Below are 19,577 nucleotides of genomic sequence, written 5' to 3'. Positions count from 1 at the left end.
TAAAGACAAAGTCGTTCATCTCTGTCCATTACAATGTGGAGGTGCCAGTGTTGGACTGGGGTGGAGAACATTAGAATCTACACAACACCAGGTTACAGTTCAACAGGGCTATTTGACATCACAAGCTTTCGGAGCACTGATCCTTCATCAGGTGAAGAGGAGGGAAACACACAGAACACAGAATTTATAGGCAAACCGATATAAAGATCGTACACATGGTGTGAGTGGGAGTGTCGACAGGCTGCATAACAAGTCTCTGTGGGTGATCGAAAGGGACAGACATTGGGAGTAAAGTGTCAACAGCTGAGTAACAAGTGAAGGGATGGTCTAAGATCTGATTAATTGAGGCAGAGAGATAATTCCAAAAAAATCAAATATTACATTGTGCGGAGACCAACCAAACAGCTGGAACAACTTGATGGGTAAAAGAGTCACATGCCAAGTGTGTATCCGAAGTAACATGCCATCTAAAACTGTACAAACTAATTCTGGTGATGGGATCATAACAAATTATCAAGGTGATGGTGTCAAAACTGGATAGTAAGGAAGATTTTACAGACACAGAACAGGACAGTGGAGTCACATGTAGTGCAACATGAACCCAGGATCACAATTGAGTCCCTCTTCATAGATACAGAACTTGGCTCAAAGTTTCTGTTCAGCGATTCCGCATTATTGTGCATCTCAAAGGATGCTTACCCGAAGATGGGAGGCTGAATGTCCTTGAGCACTGAACTGTCCCCCGACTGGGAGAGAACAGTCCTGACTGGGTCATTGTTGCACTGTGTCCATTCATCCATTGTTGTAGTGTCTGCATGATCTCACAAATATACCAAGCCTCAGGGCATCATTACCTCAAGTGTATGAGGTAGACAATGCTGGCTGTGTCACATGAGTACCTGCCATGCACATGGTGGGTAGTGTTCCCAAGTGTGATAGTAGTATCCATGTCAGTGATCGGATATGTTTTGCAGAGGGTGCTGTGCCAGGGTTGTGTGGTGTTTTGTGTGGTGATCCTGAAGGCTGGGCAGTTTTCTGGAAACGATGGTCTGTTTAAGATTTGGTGGTTGTTTGAAGGTGAGAAGTGGAAGTGAAGGGCTGACCCTTGGTGAGATGTTTGTTGTCGTTAATGACGTGTTTAAGGCTGTGAGGGACATGGTGTAGTCTCTTTGCTCCAGGGAAGTACTGGACGATGAAGGGCACTCTATCACTTGAATCCATCTATGGGTAAGGATTCTCCGAGGCATGGTATATTAACGAGACTGTGCAGACACTACAACAACACAAGATTGGATACTACCCAACAATTGCCAATTTCTACTGAAAAATCTGAGGTAACCTTTCAGGTCCGGTGACCCTTCCTCTGCTTCCCCTCACAGATGCTGCTGGATCTGCTGAGCTTTTCCAGCAGCTTCTGTTTGTGTTCCATGTTATTTCAATCATTTGGTTTGTCTCCAGCACCACCTTCTTATTAACTTGTTTGTCATTATCTCTCTGCCTCATTTAGTCAGATTATAGATCATCCCTTCCCTCGTTTTTCAGCTGATGACACTTTCCTCACACTGTCTAACACCCTTGGTCACCTGCAGGGACTTGTGTGATCTTTTGATTTCTCTGCATCCCCTTGATCATTCTGTCCATAAATTCTGTGTCCGTGAGCTTCACTCTCCCTTCATCTAATGACGGGGCAGCACTCCATAACCCTGTTGGACTATAACCTGGTGTTGTGTGACTTCTGACTTTGTCCACCCCAGTCCAACACCGTCTCCTCCACATTTCTGTTCATAGTGGTGGATTCAAAAGAGCACTTTTGTTTTGTTGGTTCATGGATCCAAGTAGGAAAAGGTGTTGCTTTTAACAAAAGGACACTGTGTAGGAAATGGACAAGAGAACGACCATCAAAGTTGTGAGTTTTAGATTCATTGTTTTCTCTTTAAAGAAGAAACTAATCCAAAAATAGAGACAGAAAGAGTCTGTGTGTGTCCGTGTGTGAGTGGATGGATATGGGTGTGTGTGTGTGCGTATCTGCATGAGTGTGTGTGTGAGTGTACGTTTGTGAGTGCGTGTGTGTTTGAGTCTGAGTGTGAGTGTGTATGTGTGTGTGTGTGTATGTATGTGTGTGCATTCAGTGCCATTCTGATCAGAAACACTATTTGAATTCTTTTTACAACATGCACCAGTTGTGTGTTCAGGAGAGCTCAGCAAAGTAACAATCTCTTGCTCACTCACGACAGCCCATTGTGTGGAGAATACAGGGTTCAGAACCAGCCTGCGAAGACAGAGCATGCGTATCACTTTCTGCCCTTTCTGCCTGGGGAACTGAATGAAGACACTCTGGTAGATCGGTAATCCCTCTCAGCGTTCCTCTGTTCTCTCTGAAAATCCTCTGTTAAAAAGGACAATTGGAAGTTACTTCCAGAGACACAGAAACAACACATTTTCAAACAGCGAATGGGAAATTGAGAATTGCTGTTCCTACAAACTCATGTCATCATCAAACATTTGGAAGGAATTGAAAGAATCTGAAAGAGAACAACATATCAGTCTCGGCCATCTCAACGGGAACTATTGAATAGGGTTTCCTGCTTGAAATTTTATAACAAAACATAATATTTGTCTCTTCTCTGTTTTTGTTTGTCTGAATGGGATTACATAAAAGAGCTAACAATTAAACTTTCATCACAGATTGGCAATTCAACACAGCAATGTTTGTCATTGGTTTAAACTGGTTTGATTATATTAAACAGTTAAATAGCAAAGAAAGCTGCAGGCCCATATTCTTTTAATATGATGTGTATAGTTGGACAATTTGTTGCTTTAAATAAACCTTCACCTTTTTGATGACTCAGTAAATAGTGGGGCTTGATTGCCAGTGCACAGTGGGATAAACTTGGTTAGACCACAGACAGCAAACTGCACATTTCCAGAGGGATGTAATTGCATTGGAGAGAGAGCAGAGGAGATCGAACAGCTCTCCCTCATCTCTCCTCTGCTCTCCCTGAAAACCCCCTGTTGAAAGGGACAGTTGGACCCCACTTTCAGAGACCCAGAAAGGGTGAATTCTGAAGCCCACTGGTACAGCGTATCATTCAGTCAGATGGTGCAGCTCAATTTTCCTCACTCATCCTTTATCTGTTTGTACAAGAGAATTGTGCCCGTGCTAACAATGCATGATGCAATTCATTCCCAGCATGTTTAGCGATTTGGGGGAAGGTTTCCAGATCCCCACTCTGTCTGAATGATCTACTTTATCATGGCAGTCCTTCAATGCATTTGGATCAAATTTTAAGACTTCATGCCCCAGTCACACACCCGTTCCTGTTTCCCCCTTTCCACACACATAATCCCATCCCAGCTGAATCCACACTGTACATTCTCCAAAGCCCAGTACCATCTTCCTGCGGAACGGTCCCTTTCACAGTGATGAACTTACACAGATCAAGTGTAACCAAGGGTTTATCAAACTGAAGCCTAACTGGGTTCACTTTCCATTCCAAACACCATTGAGAAAAGCTGGCACTGTTCTGACCATCTTGAATGTTTCTCTGCTTTCTTGATACAACTTTGAATTTCACGTTATACAGAAACTATCACAACTGACCTTTCTGTGACGCAAGTCATTTCAGTCGTTAGATCACACAAGAACTCAAACTTTCAGTTGCTCCATCAGGTGGAAAGCTGCCTTTACTTACTTTGTGACCAACTTTAAATACCCTGCTCATTTCCCTCATCACTTCCTTAACAACTGCTCCATGTTCATTGGTAAGTGTTAACATCCCCAGTCCATGTGTTAACACCGAGCCATACAGTATCATTGTTGGTGATCAACTTGAATTTGTTTACTTGCTCTATGTCCTAATGCGTGCAAAACAAAATATGCAACAAAGTAAGTCCTTTTGTGTTAATACTTTGATGAGTTAATCCATTATCAGTCAGGATTTATAACAGAGGTTCCATGCTTTAAATGCACAGCACAAATTTGGCAGCAGATCTGTCCAGCAGTGCATAGTAACTGGACTGGAACAAATTCAGCAACTTGGCGGTTGGCTCAATCACATAACTGGTCAGGCAGCATAGTAGGAGCAAGCGAGTTGATGATTTGGGCATAAGCCCTTCATCAGGAATGCGGGGTGAGGGTGTGTGTCCAAGGGGACTGGGTGATAAATGGGAGGGGCTGGGGCTGGGGGGGGGCAAAGGTAGCTAGGAAGAATATAGATCAATGAAAGTTGGGGTGGTGACAGCGATAGTTCAGAGCAATGGGTAGAGCAGATAGCAGTGATATAAGATGGATGGTAGGACAGTTCAAGAGGGCAGTGCCAAGTTGGCGGGTTAGATCTGAGATAGGGTGGGGGTGGAGGAGAGAAGGAAACTGGTGAAATCAACATTGATTCCAGGCACAAGATGAGGTGTTCTTCCTCCAGGGAGCGAGTGGCCAGACTTTGGCGGTGGAGGAGGCCCAGGACTTGCATGTCATTGGTGTAGTGGGAGGGAAAGTTGAAGTGTTCAGCTTACAGGTTGGTGAGGTTGTTGTGTGCCTGTGTCCCAGAGTTGTTCTCTGAAACATTCAGCAATTTGGCGCCCTGTCTCCCCAGTGCAGTGGAAACCATATCGAGAGCAACGGGCACAGTAGACGAGGTGTGTGGAGGTGTGCTTTTCCACCACCAGTTGTTTTGACTCTAATCTCCAGCATCTGCAGTCTCCACTATCTCCACAAACACATAACTGGTACTAAACGTGCCCTGACATTCCTTTAGAATTGGAATCATTGCACCCGGGTGTTGTTTTGAACTCGAGCAGACTGAGTTCAGACGTGTGAAATATCCATGAGCTGAGCTCAGTTGAGTTCCAATGGACTCAGTTGAATGAAGATGGTTTGAGTTGGACTCCACCTGATGAAGCAGGAATGGGCTCGGTTGGAGTCCACGTAATTGCTTTATTGTTTTATTTAGTGGTACGTTTGTTACAAACTGACATTCATTACAAAAGAGTTTGATGTGAATTTTAAAAATCTGTTTGAAAAACATAATGTTTCCTATTATTTTAAGACTATTTCAATTATAAGTACAATTTCTGTGCTACGTAATAGTCAAAGTACAGTTGGGAACATCCTGTTGAAAAGATAAAGGACAGCAGCCTATAGCTGTCCCTTAATTCCAGGATGTAAACCCACCATCGACAATGACATACTATATTGAGTGACTGACCCATGAAACAAACTGAAAGAAGATAGATGATGAAGAAAATGAAGATAAACAAATGCTATCAGAACAAGGTTTGGAAAATAACACTTTTGTTTTTCAAGGAATTTTCTTTAGGGAGTGCTGTTCACAATCCCTTTACATTTCCATGTGGAATAGTCCAGTGTTGTGGGAATGTGAAATGTAATGTGGATGCTTTTAAACAGACTGTTTAATAGATTAGAACTAACACAACATGGTGTTTACGATCATGTATAAGGGAGTGTTGATTCTTATCCCAGGAGCTCAGTCCAGACTCCAAGCCCTGTGCGAGAGTTAATGAATGAGATCACCCAACATTAACAATGCAAGGACCAATAATTCTGCAGGTCTTATTCGCTTTCTTCCATTTCTTTGCAATTGTCTGTGTTCCAGGTGAGGAGATCTTCCCCGTTACTGAATGTGGTGTTTATAGTTCTGTCTGTGTTTTATGGTGAGATATTTGATGGATTACTTTGGAAGTGGGATGTGGATGGTCTGATTGGAGGAGTGACCTTGGGGAAGCTGCAGTGCTACTTGATTGGAATTTTATCAGTTGTGTGGAGAGAGGAGAGGTTGCTCGATGTTCTCGGAACTGGAGATGATGTGGAGGTGTGTGTGGGGTGGGTTGGACATGGGTGTATAGTGTCATCGGCAGAATAAACTTTGAAGGAATTTTCCCTCCAGTCTGCTTCACCAATAAATCTTGGCTGATCCGACATTCCACACATTCTTCTCTTTCCCCATAACTCTTGATTCCCGGCTGATCAAAAATCTAGTAATGGAACCGAAGATATGCAAAAGGTCATTTTATCCCCCACAGCTATCAATGATCAAGAATATGAAAGACTCAGAATCCTCAAATTAGACATTCCTCCTCATCTCAATCTTAAATTTTCAACCCTATACGCTGAGACTGGGCCCTTTTTTTCCGAGACTTCCCCATGAGGGGAAACATTGTCTTAGTATTTACCCTGTCCAGCCCCTTAAGAATCTTCATTCTTTCAATGATATGACCTTCCATTATCTAATCTGCAGTGACTAGAGTCCCAACCTGTTTAACCTTCGCTCATAAGACAATCCCTCCATGTCAGGGATCATTCTGGTGAACATTCTTTGCGCTGTCTCCAGAAAAATGCTAATCTTCCTGAAATAATGGGATCAAAACTGTTCACATTTCTCCAGATGTAGTCTCCCCAGCACCATGTACTACTACCCTACTCTTATCCTCGAACCCCCTTTGAACAAGGGCCAGCATTCCATGGCCCTTCCCAATTACCTGCTGCAGCTGCGTGCTCGCTTTCTGTGTTTCATGCATAAGTTCCCCCAAGTCTCTTTGTGCTGCAGCTTTCTGCAGTTTTCAACAATAGAAATGATTAAAATTATGACAACAAGTCTAAGGAAAATGATGATTCCCATACCAGGACTTTCTTTAGGCAGAGAACAGACAGTGTACACAGTGGTATAAGGTCAAGGATTGGAAATTGGTTTTATGTTTAAGCAATGCCATTTCTTTGATTTGAATTCTGTCCCTGAGCACACACCTTAAAGTGGAGTTTGTAATGAACATTTTTTTAAAAAGAAATTCAGTAACAATGGATACATAGAAAGCTTTTAGGGAATTGTACACCGTCCTTGGTACAGAAAAATACTGGAAAGTTTCACAAAGTGCTTCATCTGATCAATGGTGTTGATAGAACAAAGGATTGGAATGTTTCCAATGACTAGATGTCCGTAAGCCGAGGAAATCGATTTTCTGCAGCTCTTACTCAGACCAAAGCTGAAATGAGATTTCCATTTCCAGCCAGGGATTGTTGTCAGTTCAATTCACTGACTGAGGAGGTACTGGAGGGAGATGACAGTTAAACATTTAAAGAAGTGCACTGATTAAGAATGGTTACGGATTAAACTAACAGGTCACAGTGTAAAATTGAGGGGAGGGCAATAAAGAGGTACAGAAACCTGCATCACAAGCCCAGTGTTCTGAGATGAATGGGATCCCTCTATGTTCTATCATTCTATCAGTCTATGCATCCCCACGGAATGCAGGACACTTGTGTAATTTATAACATTGCAGGAGTGAACAATGGAATCCATTCTGACAGAATGAATTTGCCTTTGTGGTAAGCCTTACATGTGATGGTGTCAATGATGTAAAGCTAACTGGCAAACCTGCAGACTGGAAGGGATTGTTAGATAGAATACAATGGACAAGAGGAACAAATGAGCTTTGAAGGAACACTGTTTTATTTTAGTGAGTGTTTAGAGACTGGGATGTACTGCTGAAGGGAATGGGAGAGAAGGGTTCAATCCGAACAGCCAACATGGAATTTGGTTCTCATTCTGAGCTGGAAGAACGTGCAGGACTGTGGTACCAACAGTGGATGCCATTGCTAAGTAACACTGCAGAAATACACCAAGGCTCCTTAGACAGCACTTTAAAAACCATGATCACTTCCATCTAAAAGGACAAGGGCAGCAGATATATGGGAACACCACCCCCTGCCATTTCCACACCAAGCCACACACCATCTTCAGTTGGAAATGTATCATCACTCATTCACTCTGTGCACATTTGTCTTGTTGTCCAAGGGAGAGTTCTAAGTGGAACGACGTACAATGAGGCAACTTTGTCCATCTTGCAACCAGCTCACCCACTTGTCTATATTGGATTTATTAGTCCAGTTAATTTAGCTTTCTCACACTCCTCACTTACTTTGATTCAATATGTGGTAAACATTGAATCTGAAGATTCTTTGTTGAACGTAAATTCCAGAATTACAGCGCAATATTCAAATCTTTTCCTGCAGTTCTGTTGGTATATTGGGCAGTCTGAGATGCTGACCTTGGATGTGATATCAAGACAAAGCCACTTCTGCTTGTGAAATTGGATATTGAAGATCACAAGGCACCTGTACTCCTGGGTTTCCTCACCAATCTCCCTCCCTCAATTAACATTCCACACAAACCAAACAAAAAAAATCTGCAATTCTGGATGTAAATTTTCTCGCTGAGCTTCTCAAAACTTGCTAATATCTGGAATCAATCAGATGACTGTTTGTCACAACTCAGTCAATTTTGGTTATCAATTTCCTGACATATAAATTGAACATTTTTGAAAAAGATTTCAGTATACACTATAAAGGACTATGAGGAATCTGGTGGTCATCAATTTGAATTCTTCCCTTTACTTGTTGTTGTTGATCTTGGTGCACACTGGAACAGTGAAGGTCTCTGATCCCACATATGGAATAACTTTTCAATGTCTCTTCCAGCTAACCTAGTGACGATTGTGATTCTCTTTCACGGAAAGTGTGGCATCACCAAGGGTACTTCTCTCTATCTGATTTCCATGGCGACAGCTGATCTACTGGTCATTGTATTCAATATCATACTTTTAACACTGCTTTTCAAATATTTCCCAGTTTCCTTCCTGTTTTACACAGCAGTGTGCAGTTTTAACATTGTCATGGGCTATGCTGTGAAAGATTGTTCAGTCTGGCTGACCATTGCCTTCACTATTGACCGCTTTGTGGCCATTTGTTGCCACAATCTGAAAGCCAGATATTGTTCTGCCAGAACAGCAGCCTTGGTGATAACCATGGTTTGTTCTGTGAGCATTTTGAGGAACATTCCATTTTACTTCAGATACCAATCTTTGGGCACATGGGGTGGTGTACCCTGGGGCTGTGGCATCAGACCAGAGTTCTTCATCTTGCAAGGATGGGTGGCATTTTTCTGGATCCACCAGCTGCTGAACCCATTGATCCCCTATCTCCTCATCCTGCTGTTCAATGCTCTGACCGTCAGGCACATTGTCTTGGCAAATCGGGCACGGAGGGGTCTCCGAGCTCCCAGTAACAGGGACCAGAGAGGAGATGCAGAGATGGTCAACAGGAGGAAATCCATCATCCTGCTGTTTGTTGTCTCAGGCAGTTTTATATTGTTGTGGATGACCAAGATCAGTGTTTTCTTACTGATGAAGATTACCAACAACCATTTTTACCCCAGTTATGACCATCCTGTTATGATCGCTGACATATCTGGGGCTATGCTCTTCTACCTGAGCTCCTGTACAAACACTGCCCTTTATGCCCTGACCCAGAGTAAATTCAGAGAGGAGCTGAAGAGGGCTCTGAAATATCCCTTCACTCTCATCCGTGAATGTATCCCTATATCAAAATTAGAAAAGTGATTGAGACTGAAGTTTGTGCCCCTCTCTGTGCTCTCACCATTTCTCATCGATGCATAGTGTCCTATAGCATACAGACAGGTCCTTTGGTACAAACTGCTCCATGCCAACCAAAATATCCATCCACGCTAACCCCCATTTCCCTGTACTTAGCCCATATCCTTCCAATCTTTTCCTCTCCATGTATTTGTCCAAATGCCTTTTAAATGTTGTTAATGTACCCACCTCAACCACTTCCACTGGCAGCCCATCCCATATCCATATCACCCTCTGCGTAAAAAAACTCTCTGTTTCCCTTTCATTCTTTCCCCTCTAACCTTACGCTGATGCCTTCTTGTCCTCAATTTCCCAATCCCGGGAAAATGTCTGAGTGCACTTACCCGATCCATGCCTCTCATGGTGCTATATGCTTCGATAAGGTCCCCTCTCAGTCTCCTATTCTCAAAAGAAAATTGTCCTAGTTTCTCCAAACTCTCCCTATAACTCAGTTCCTTGAGTCCTGGCACCAATCTTGTCAATTTCTTTTACATTCTTTCCAGTGCGAGAACATTCTTCCAATTACAAAGTGACCAAAACAGAACACAATAAACTCCATGCAGCCTCTCCTGTACAACTGCACCATAACGTCCCAACTTCGCTACTCAGTGCCCTGACTGATAAGGCCAGTGTGACAAAAGCCTTCTTCACTGCCCTGTCTACCTTTGATTCCACTTTCACAGGACTGTGAACCCGAACTCCAAGTTCCGTTGCACTGCTTAAGGCCCTACCATTCACCATGAAACTCCTCCCTTTATTTGACTTTCCCAAAATGCGAAACTAAACACCTAACTGCATTAAACTCCATTTGCCATTTCTCAGCCTATTTCCCCAGGTGATCAATATCTTGCTACAGTTTCTGATAACCTTCCTTACTGTCCAAGATACCGCCTATTTTAGTGTCATCTGCAAACTGACTAATCATGCCTTGTACATTCTCATCCAAATGGTTGATATAGATAACAAGCAGTAATGGTCCCAGCACCAACCCCTGAGGCACTCCAGTCGTCACAGGCTTCCAGTCTGACAAGCATCCTTCCACAATTACGCTCTGCGTCCTACCATCAAGCCAATTTTGTATCCAATTTGCCAGCTCATCCTGCATTACATGCGATCTAACCTTCCAGAGCAACCTTATCAATGGCCGAACTGAAATCACAAATCGGCCTGCCCTTTTCAACCTTCCTGTCCACTTCAACAATACACTCTAACAAATTTGTGAGGCATGATCTCCACATACAAAGCCATGTTGACTACTCCTAATCAAACCTTTCCTTGAGAAATACAGTTGTCCAACAGCCTTAAGGAAAATAGGATCAGTTTTTCAAGAGCTCTCAATTCATGGGCATGTCATTCTTCCTGTGAGGTTTCAGATGACTGATGAATCTCTGACCCACTCTGCTTCTCTCTGAATACCCTGCCTGATATCCCTTACAGCACAGACACCATTCCAATAGCCCCATTCCCCAAAGCCCTGTGAAGTGTAATGCAATTTGGATGGTATTTTAATATTCAGCTCAGCAGGCAGTGGTCTGGATTACCTCGTGGGCTGTACCCTGACCAAGGGTATGAGAACGGTCAGTTTCTGCTCTGACTGGAAAACTTCCCTCACCTCTTTTTCTCTCCTTTAACCACATTGGAGGTGATTCTGTTCACATCTGAGGGAGTATTCAGGAGGAAATAAATAAAAATAATGAAAAATGTACCATATGTACTTTGTGCCTTGGTGTTACCTTATTCCCTTCACAATCCTGACATGATGCACATTTGTGCGACTTCAGAAAAAAAATGTAAGTTGTGAATGTTGGGTCTTGGTTTTATGTGATTCCCTTCACCAATCTCACACGATCTATAATCATGCACACTCAAAATGTTCTACAGGAAACAAAGAATGTAAGGTTTAACGTGATATTTTCAGCATGAGACACATCACTGAAGCTATTTCTGTCTCCACACATCCATAATTTGTCCACATCGCTCATTTTACTATCATTCCTTTCTCATTCTCTCCATCTGATGGTTCTACATTCATTCACAACTGTGTTCACTCATTCAAGGTATATCACTGGGATTGGCTCGCGGAGCATTTGTGACCCATCCCTAACTTCCCCGGTGGAGGGGTTGGTAGTTCACAGTGAAGCACTTTTCTGAGGGTCTGGAGTCATCTGTCGGGTCAGACCAAAGAGGGATGGTGGTTTGCCCTTCCCTGATGGATATGAGTGAACCAGATGGCTTTTTAATCCACCAACAATGATGGACTGTTTCGCGGTTCCTTTTGAGTTTCTTATCTCCAGATTTTCAGTGTGAGGATATCGCTGTGGTGGACTGTGGATTCTGGTTCTCAGAACATTGGATGAACAGCCTGTGATAACTCCACAAGGACATCACCTCATCCTAACTTCCCTTCTCTTCCACTCCTTTTACCTTCACTGAATCCTCCAGGTTTCCCTTTCTCTGCTTCTCTCTGTGTCTAAAGACAAAGTCGTTCACTACATTATAATGTGGAGGTGCCGGAGTTGGACTGGGATGGACAAAGTCAGAAATCACACGACACCAGGTTATAGTCCAACAAGCTTCTTTGAAATCACAAGCTTTCGGGGCGCTGCCCCTTCTTCAGGTGAAGTGGAGGGAAGCTCACGTGGACAGATGTTACATGCGGAGAGATAATGGCAGAATAATGCCAGGAGATTGAGACAATCTAAAGAGGACTGTTGAGGGGCTGAATAACAAAAAATGTGCAGGTGATCAAACATGACGGATGGTGTGAGTGAAGTGTCAATCGCTGAATAACATGTGAAAGGATGGTCTATGATCTGATTAATTGAGACAGAGACATAATTACAAAAAATAAAAGTAATGTGGTGCTAGAGTCAATTGACATGACTGGGATAACATGATAAGTACAAGAGGCATATACTGGGTGTCAAAACAATGTAACAAGTAATACAAAACTATACAAACTAAAACAGTAGAGAGATTCTAGCAGGTTATCCAGGTGATAGCGTCAAAACTGAACATGAAGTTAGTGTTTATAGATACAGAACTGTGTGGTGGGGTTAGTTGTAGTACAACATGAACCCAGGATCACAGATGAGGCCATCCTAATGGGTACGGAACTTGGCTATCAGTTCCTGCTCAATGACTCTGCGTTGTTGTGTATCTCGAAGGCATGCATTGGAGAATGCATACCAGAAGATCAGAGGCTGAATGACCTTGCTCCCTGAATTGTTCCCCAACTGGGAGAGAACATTCCTGTCTGGGCTATTTTTGTGCGGTGTCCATTCACCTATTGCTGTAGCATCTGCACGGCCTCACCAATATATCATGCCTCGGGGCATCCTTGCCTGCAGCGTGTGAGGTAGACATCGCTGTCCGAGTCACATGAGTACCTGCCGCGCCCATGGTGGATGGTGCACCCTAGTGTGATAGTAGTATCCATGTCGATGATCTGACACATCTTTCAGAGGGTGCTGTGGCAGGGTTGTGTGGTGATGTGGTCAATGTGATCCTGAAGGCTGGGCAGTTTCTTGGGAACGGTGGTCTGTTTAAAGTTTGGTGGTGGTTTGAAGGTGAGAATTGGAGAGGTAGGGTTGATCTTGGTGAGATATTTGTCACTATCAATGACGTATTGAAGGCTGTGAGGAACATGGCGTAGTCATCCACTCCGAGGAAGAACTAGACGATAAAGGGCATTCTATTGGCTGTGTTGGTCTGCCGGCAAAGATGCCCTGGGCATGGTGTATTAGCGAGACCGTGGAGTCGCTACAACAGAAGATGAATGGACACTGTGCAACAATCGCCAATCCCGGGTCCTGTGACCTCTCGTCTGCTTTTCCTCACAGTTGCTGCCGGACCTGCTGAGCTTTTCCAGCATCTTCTGTTTGTGCTCCATGTTACTCCAGTCATTTGGTTTGTCTCCAGCACCACCTTCTTATTACGTTGTTGCCATTATCTCTCTGCCTCATTCAGTCGGATTATACATCATCCCTCCACTCGCTAATCAGCTGTTGACACTTCCCTCACACCGTCTAACACCGTTTGTCACCTGCAGAAACTTATTATTCCACACTCCACTCACACCATTTGTATGATCTTTTGATTTCTCTGCAGCCTCTCCCCCCACCACCCCCCACCCCACCCCAGGTCTCCCTGTCTATCAATTCTGTGTTCTGTGAGCTTCACTCTCACTTCACTTGACAAAGGGGCTGCGCTCCGAAAGATTGTGATTTCAAATAAACCTGTTGGACTATAACCTGGTGTCATGTGATTTCTGACTTTGTCTAGCCTAGTCCAAAACTGGCCCCTCCACATCTGTGTTCAGAATGGACCATGGACCCAAGTGGGAAAAGGTGTTGCTTTGAACAAAAGGACACTGTTTGGGACGGTGGTCATAGTCTTAGAATAAGCTACTGTCATAGTCATAGAGTTAGAGAGCATAGAAACAGACCCTTCATTCCAACAAATTCACACCAAAAACAATCCGAAACTAAACTAGTCCCACCTGCCTGCTCATGGTGTATGTCCCTCCAAACCTTTCCAATTCATGTGTCCATCCAAATGTCATTCAACCTTTGTCAATGTACCTGCATTCACCACTTGCTCAGAAAGTTCAATCCACACCTGAAACACCATCTGTGTAAAAAGTTTGATTCTGATGTCTTTATTAAATCTTTCTCTAATCACCATTTCTGTGTCCCGTATTCAAAACTCCCCACCTGAGGGAAAAGGCAGTTACCATCAAAGTGATCAGATTTATATTCATTGTTGTCTCATTGAAGAAGAAACTAATCCAAAAAAAAGTGTGCGTGTGCATCTGTGTGTGTGTGGATCGATATGGGTGTGTGTTTGCGCGTGCATGTGTGTTTGAGTGTGCATCTGTGTGCATGTGTTTGTGAGTCTGTCTGTGTGTAGGTGCGTGCGTGTCTGCGTCCAAGCACATTTGTGGATGTATATGAGTGTGCGTACATGTATGGGTAAGTTTGAGTGTGTGCGTGTGCGTGTGTGAGAGAGAGAATAAGTGTGTGCATATGTGTGCGCTCGCGTGTGCACATGCACATTCGGTGCAATTCTGATCAGAAATGCTATTTCGGTTAGTTTTCTAAATAGCACCAGTTGTTGTGTGTTCAGGAGAGCTCAGCACATTGACAATCTCTTGTTTGTTTCCTGGGCAGGTCACTGCAGCCAAGCGCATGGAGAATACCAGGGTATGGAAAAGTCTGTGAAGCTAAAGCATCCATATCACTTTATCGCAAAATGGAATATTTGTGTCTCCTCAGACTTTGTTTATGTGAATGGGATTTCTTAAAAGAGCGAACAATTAAATTGGAGTTACAAATTGGCAATTCAACACAGCTTTTTTTTTGTCATTGGTTTAAACTGGTTTGATTATGTTAAACAGTTAAATAGCAAAGAAAGCTGCAGGCCCATATTCCTTTAATATGATGAGTATCGTTGGGCAATTTGGTGCTTTAATCAAATGTTCACCTTTTTGATGACTCAGTAAATAGTGGGGCTTGATTGCCAGTGCACAGTGGGATAAACTTGGTTAGACCACAGACAGCAAACTGCACATTTCCGGAGGGATGTAATTGCACTGGAGAGAGAGCAGAGGAGATCTAACAGCTCTGCCTCACCTTTCCTCTGCTCTCCCTGAAAATCCCCTGTTGAAAGGGACAGTTGGACCCCACTTTCAAAAACCCAGAAAGGGTGAATTCTGAAGCCCACTGGTACACCATATCATTCAGTCAGATGGTGCAGCTCAATTTTCCTCACTCGCCCTTTGTCTGTTTGTGCAAGAGAATTGTGTCCGTGCTAACAATGCATGATGCAATTCATTCCCAGCATGGTTAGTGATTGGGGGGAAGGTTTCCAGATCCCTACTCTGCCTGAATGATTGAGGTACTTTATGATGTCAGTCTTTCAATGCACTTGGCTCACATTTTAAGACTGTTTGCCCCACCCACACATCTGTTCCTGTTTCCTCCTTTCCACACACATAATCCCATCCTTTATCTCCTCCTGTCATTCAGCTGAATCCACATTGTACATTCTCCAAAGGCCAGTACCATCTTCCTGAGGAGCGGTCCCTAACACAGTGATGAACGTGCACAGATCAAGTGTAACCATGGGTTTATCAAACTGAAGCCTAACTGGGTTCCCTTTCCATTCCAAACACCATTGAGGAAGGATGGCACTGCTCTGACCATCTTGAATGTTTCTCTGCTTCCTCACCCTGATTGTGACACACGGATAGGTGGATCTGCTTTCTTGGTAAAACGTTAAATTCCTCACTATGTGGAAACTTACACAGCTGACCTTTCCGTGGGACAAGGCAGTTCCACCATTAGATCCATTAGAGGTGGAAAACTCTCTTTGTTTACTTTATGACCAACTTTAAATATGCTGCTCGTTTCCCTCATCACTTCCATAGCAACTGTTCCATGTTCACTGGTAAGTGCTAACATTCCCAGTCTGTGCCTTTACACTGCACCATACAGTGTCATGCTGGTTTTCCACTTGAATTTGCATTCTTGCCCTTTATCCTGATAAGTGCAAGACAAAACTGCAACAAAGTACTTTCTTTTTTAATGCTAATTTGATGAGCCGATCCATCATTTGGCATTATGCAGAACACTGAATCCATGCTTCAGAGAGTAAAACACAGAATCGCTAGCAGATCTGTCCAGTGTGTGTATTAACTCAACTGGAACAATCTTAGCAACTCAGTGATATGAACAAGTACACAACTGTTGCTGAATGTGCCATGATATTGGGTTCCTTTGGAATTGGAATCATTGCACCTGGGTGTTGCGTTGATCTCGCACAGAGTGAGTTCAGGTGTGTGAAAGCTGCATGAGCTGAGCTCAGTTGAGTTCCAATGGACTCAGTTGGATGGAGATGGGTTGAGTTGGACTCCAATTGATGGAGCAGGAATGGGCTCGGTTGAAATCCATGTGATTGCTTCATTGTTTTATTCAGTGGAAGATTGCTACATTTTGACATTGATTAGAAACGTGTTTCAAGTTCATTTTAAAATCTGAGAAATAAAATGTTTCCCATTATTTTAAGATCATTTCAATTGCAAGTACTATTTCTGAGCTCCTTAATACACAATGCACCGTTGAAAACATCCTCTTGAGAAGTTAAAGGGCAGCAGTCTGTTGCTGTCCCTTAATTCCAGGGTGTGAGCCCTCCATGGACAATAATATATAACAGTAACTGATGTGAAACAAAACCGAAAGTAAGTAGGAGATGAACAAAAAATAATAATAATGAATGCTGTCAGAAAAGGGTTTGGAAAACAACCACAATTGTTTTAAAAGTAACACCCTTTAGAGAGTGCTGTTTGCAATCCTTTTACATCTCCACATGGAATATACCAATATTGTGGGAATGCACTTTGTAATATGGATGGGTTTGAAGAGGGTGTTTAATAGACTGGAACAGACACCAGGCGTCACACACGGTGTTTATGATCATGTATAAGGGAGTGTTGATTCTTATCTCAGGAGCTCAGTCCAGACTCCAAGCCCTGCGCGAGAGTTAATGAATGAGATCACCCAACATTAACAATGCAAGGACCAATAATTCTGCAGGTCTTATTCGCTTTCTTCCATTTCTTTGCAATTGTCTGTGTTCCAGGTGAGGAGATCTTCCCCGTTACTGAATGTGGTGTTTATAGTTCTGTCTGTGTTTTATGGTGAGATATTTGATGGATTACTTTGGAAGTGGGATGTGGATGGTCTGATTGAAGGAGTGACCTTGGGGAAGCTGCAGTGCCATTTGATAGGAATGTTACCAGGAATGAGAATCTTCAGTTGTATGGAGAGAGGAAAGAGGTTGCCCAGTGTCCTTGGAACTGAAAGTGATGGGGAGTGTGAAGGAGTGGGGGGTGTTGTGCGGTGGGGAGCGATCGGGGGCATGGGCAGAATAAACCCTAAAACCTGCATAAATGTCCCAGAGCCTGATTCAGCAATAAATAAGATCTTAGATCCTAGATTCCTCACATCCTGCTTTTCCCCCAATACCCTTGATTCCCCAACTGATCAAGAATCCAGGAACACAGCCTAAAATGTGCAAAAGGATTTTTATACCACAGCTTTCAATGATAAAGATTTTGAAAGACTCACAACTCTCTGTGTTCAGACATCCCTCATAATTTCAGTGCTAACTTTTCACTCCTATATTCTGAGACTGTGCCCTCTTGTCCAAGACCCTCTGATGATGGAAACATCCTCTCAGCATTTACCTTGTCCAGCCTCTCAAGAATCCTAGTTTTTCCAATGGTGTCACCTTCCATGTTTCTGAACCCCAGTGACTAGATTCTTTACCTGTGTAACCTTGGTAATCCCTCCACTTCAGAGGGTCATGCCAGTGAACCTTCTCAGAACTGTCTCATATGAAATATGTCCTTCCTGAAATAAGTTGACCAAAACTGCTCACATTTCTCCAGGTGTAGTCGCCCCAGCACCTTGTACAGGTGCAGTAAGACTTCCCCACTCTTATGCCCCAACAGTCTTGGGATAATGGCGGCATGGTGGCTCAGTGGTTAGCACTGCTACCTCCCAGTACCAGGGACCCGGGTTCGCTTCCAGCCTCGGGCGACTGTTTCGTTGGGAGTTCACCCGTTCTCCCTGTGTTTGCATGGGCTTCTTCCAGTTGCTCTGGCTTCCTCCCACAGTCCAAAGATGTGTAGGTTAGGGTGTATTTGCCGTGGGAAAGTACTCATAGTGTACAGGGATACATAGGTTAGGTGCATCACTCAGGGGTAAATATAGAGCAATAGAGTAGGGGAATGGTTCTTGGTGGGTTACTCTTCAGAGGTTCGGTGTGGACTTGTTGGTCGAAGGGCCTGTTTCCACACCATAGGGATTTTATGATTCTATAACCATTCCATTAGCTTTCCTGACTACCTGCTGCTCCCCTGTGCTCGCTCTCTGTGTTTCGTGCACAAGTCTCCCCAAGTCACTTAGAGTTGCAGTTTTCAATGATAGAGATGATTAAAATTATAATAACAGGGTGAAGGGAAGTGATGCTTCCAGTATCAGGACTTGTATTAACCAGAGGACAGAGAGTGTGCACAACTGTTGAAAAGGCAAGGATTGGAAATTGGTTGTATGTTTGAGCAGTAACACTGCTTTGATTTGAACTCTGTTCCTGAGCAGTTACTAAATGGAGGAGATTACTGTGAACTATATTAAAATAAGGAATTGGAGAACTTCAGATCCATAAAGAGCTTTTAGAGAATTGTACATCCTCCTTGGATCAGAAAGGGTCTGGGAATATTTCACAAAGCTGCCTCATCTAGTCAATAGTGTTGATGGAGAAAATAAGGGGAAGGTTTCCAGTAATTGGAAGTCTGTAAGCAGAGGAAATCGGTTTTACACAGCTCTTCTTCAGAGCAGGGATGAAATGAGAGTTCCGTTACTAGCCATTTGTTATCAGTTCAATTCGCTGCCTGAGCAGGTGCTGGAGGGAGATGAGTGCTGGCAATTTTATGAAGGGTATGGGGTAAGAATGGGAAAGGATTAAAGTCACGGGTCACAGAGTGAAGTTGAGGGGCGGCGAGGGAGAGAGGGATGATATAGAAAGCTCCAACATAAATCCAGTGTTATGAGTTGAATGGGATCGATCTGTGCTTTATTATTCCATCGGTCTATGCATCCCCATGGAATGGTGAACACTTGAGTAATTTATAACATTGCAGGAGTGAACAATGGAATCCAATTCTGACAGAAGGAATTTGCCTTTGTGGTAAGGCCTACATGTGCTGGTGTTAATGATGTAAAGCTAACTGGCCAACCTGCAGACTGGATGGTATTGTTAGGTAGAATACAATGGGCAAGAGGAACAAATGAGCTTTGAAGGAACACTGTTTCATGGTAGTGAGTGTTTAGAGGTTGGAATGTACTGCTGAAAGGAATGGGAGAGAGGGGTTCAATCTGGGCAACCCACACGGAATTTGGTTTTCATTCTGAATTGGAAGAATATGGTACCATCGATGTGTACCATCCACAAGATGCACCGCAGACATTCACCAGGGCTCCTTAGACAGAACATTCCAAACCCATGATCACCTCCATCCAGAAGGACAAGGGCAGAAGATACATTGGAACACCACTCTCTGCAAATTC

This window comes from Chiloscyllium plagiosum, unplaced genomic scaffold (genome assembly GCF_037043375.1).
Source record: "Chiloscyllium plagiosum isolate Xiang-an unplaced genomic scaffold, Cpla_swu_hap1 HiC_scaffold_38, whole genome shotgun sequence".
In the NCBI taxonomy this organism is placed as follows: Eukaryota; Metazoa; Chordata; class Chondrichthyes; order Orectolobiformes; family Hemiscylliidae; genus Chiloscyllium; species Chiloscyllium plagiosum.
This window is presented reverse-complemented; position numbering follows the sequence as displayed.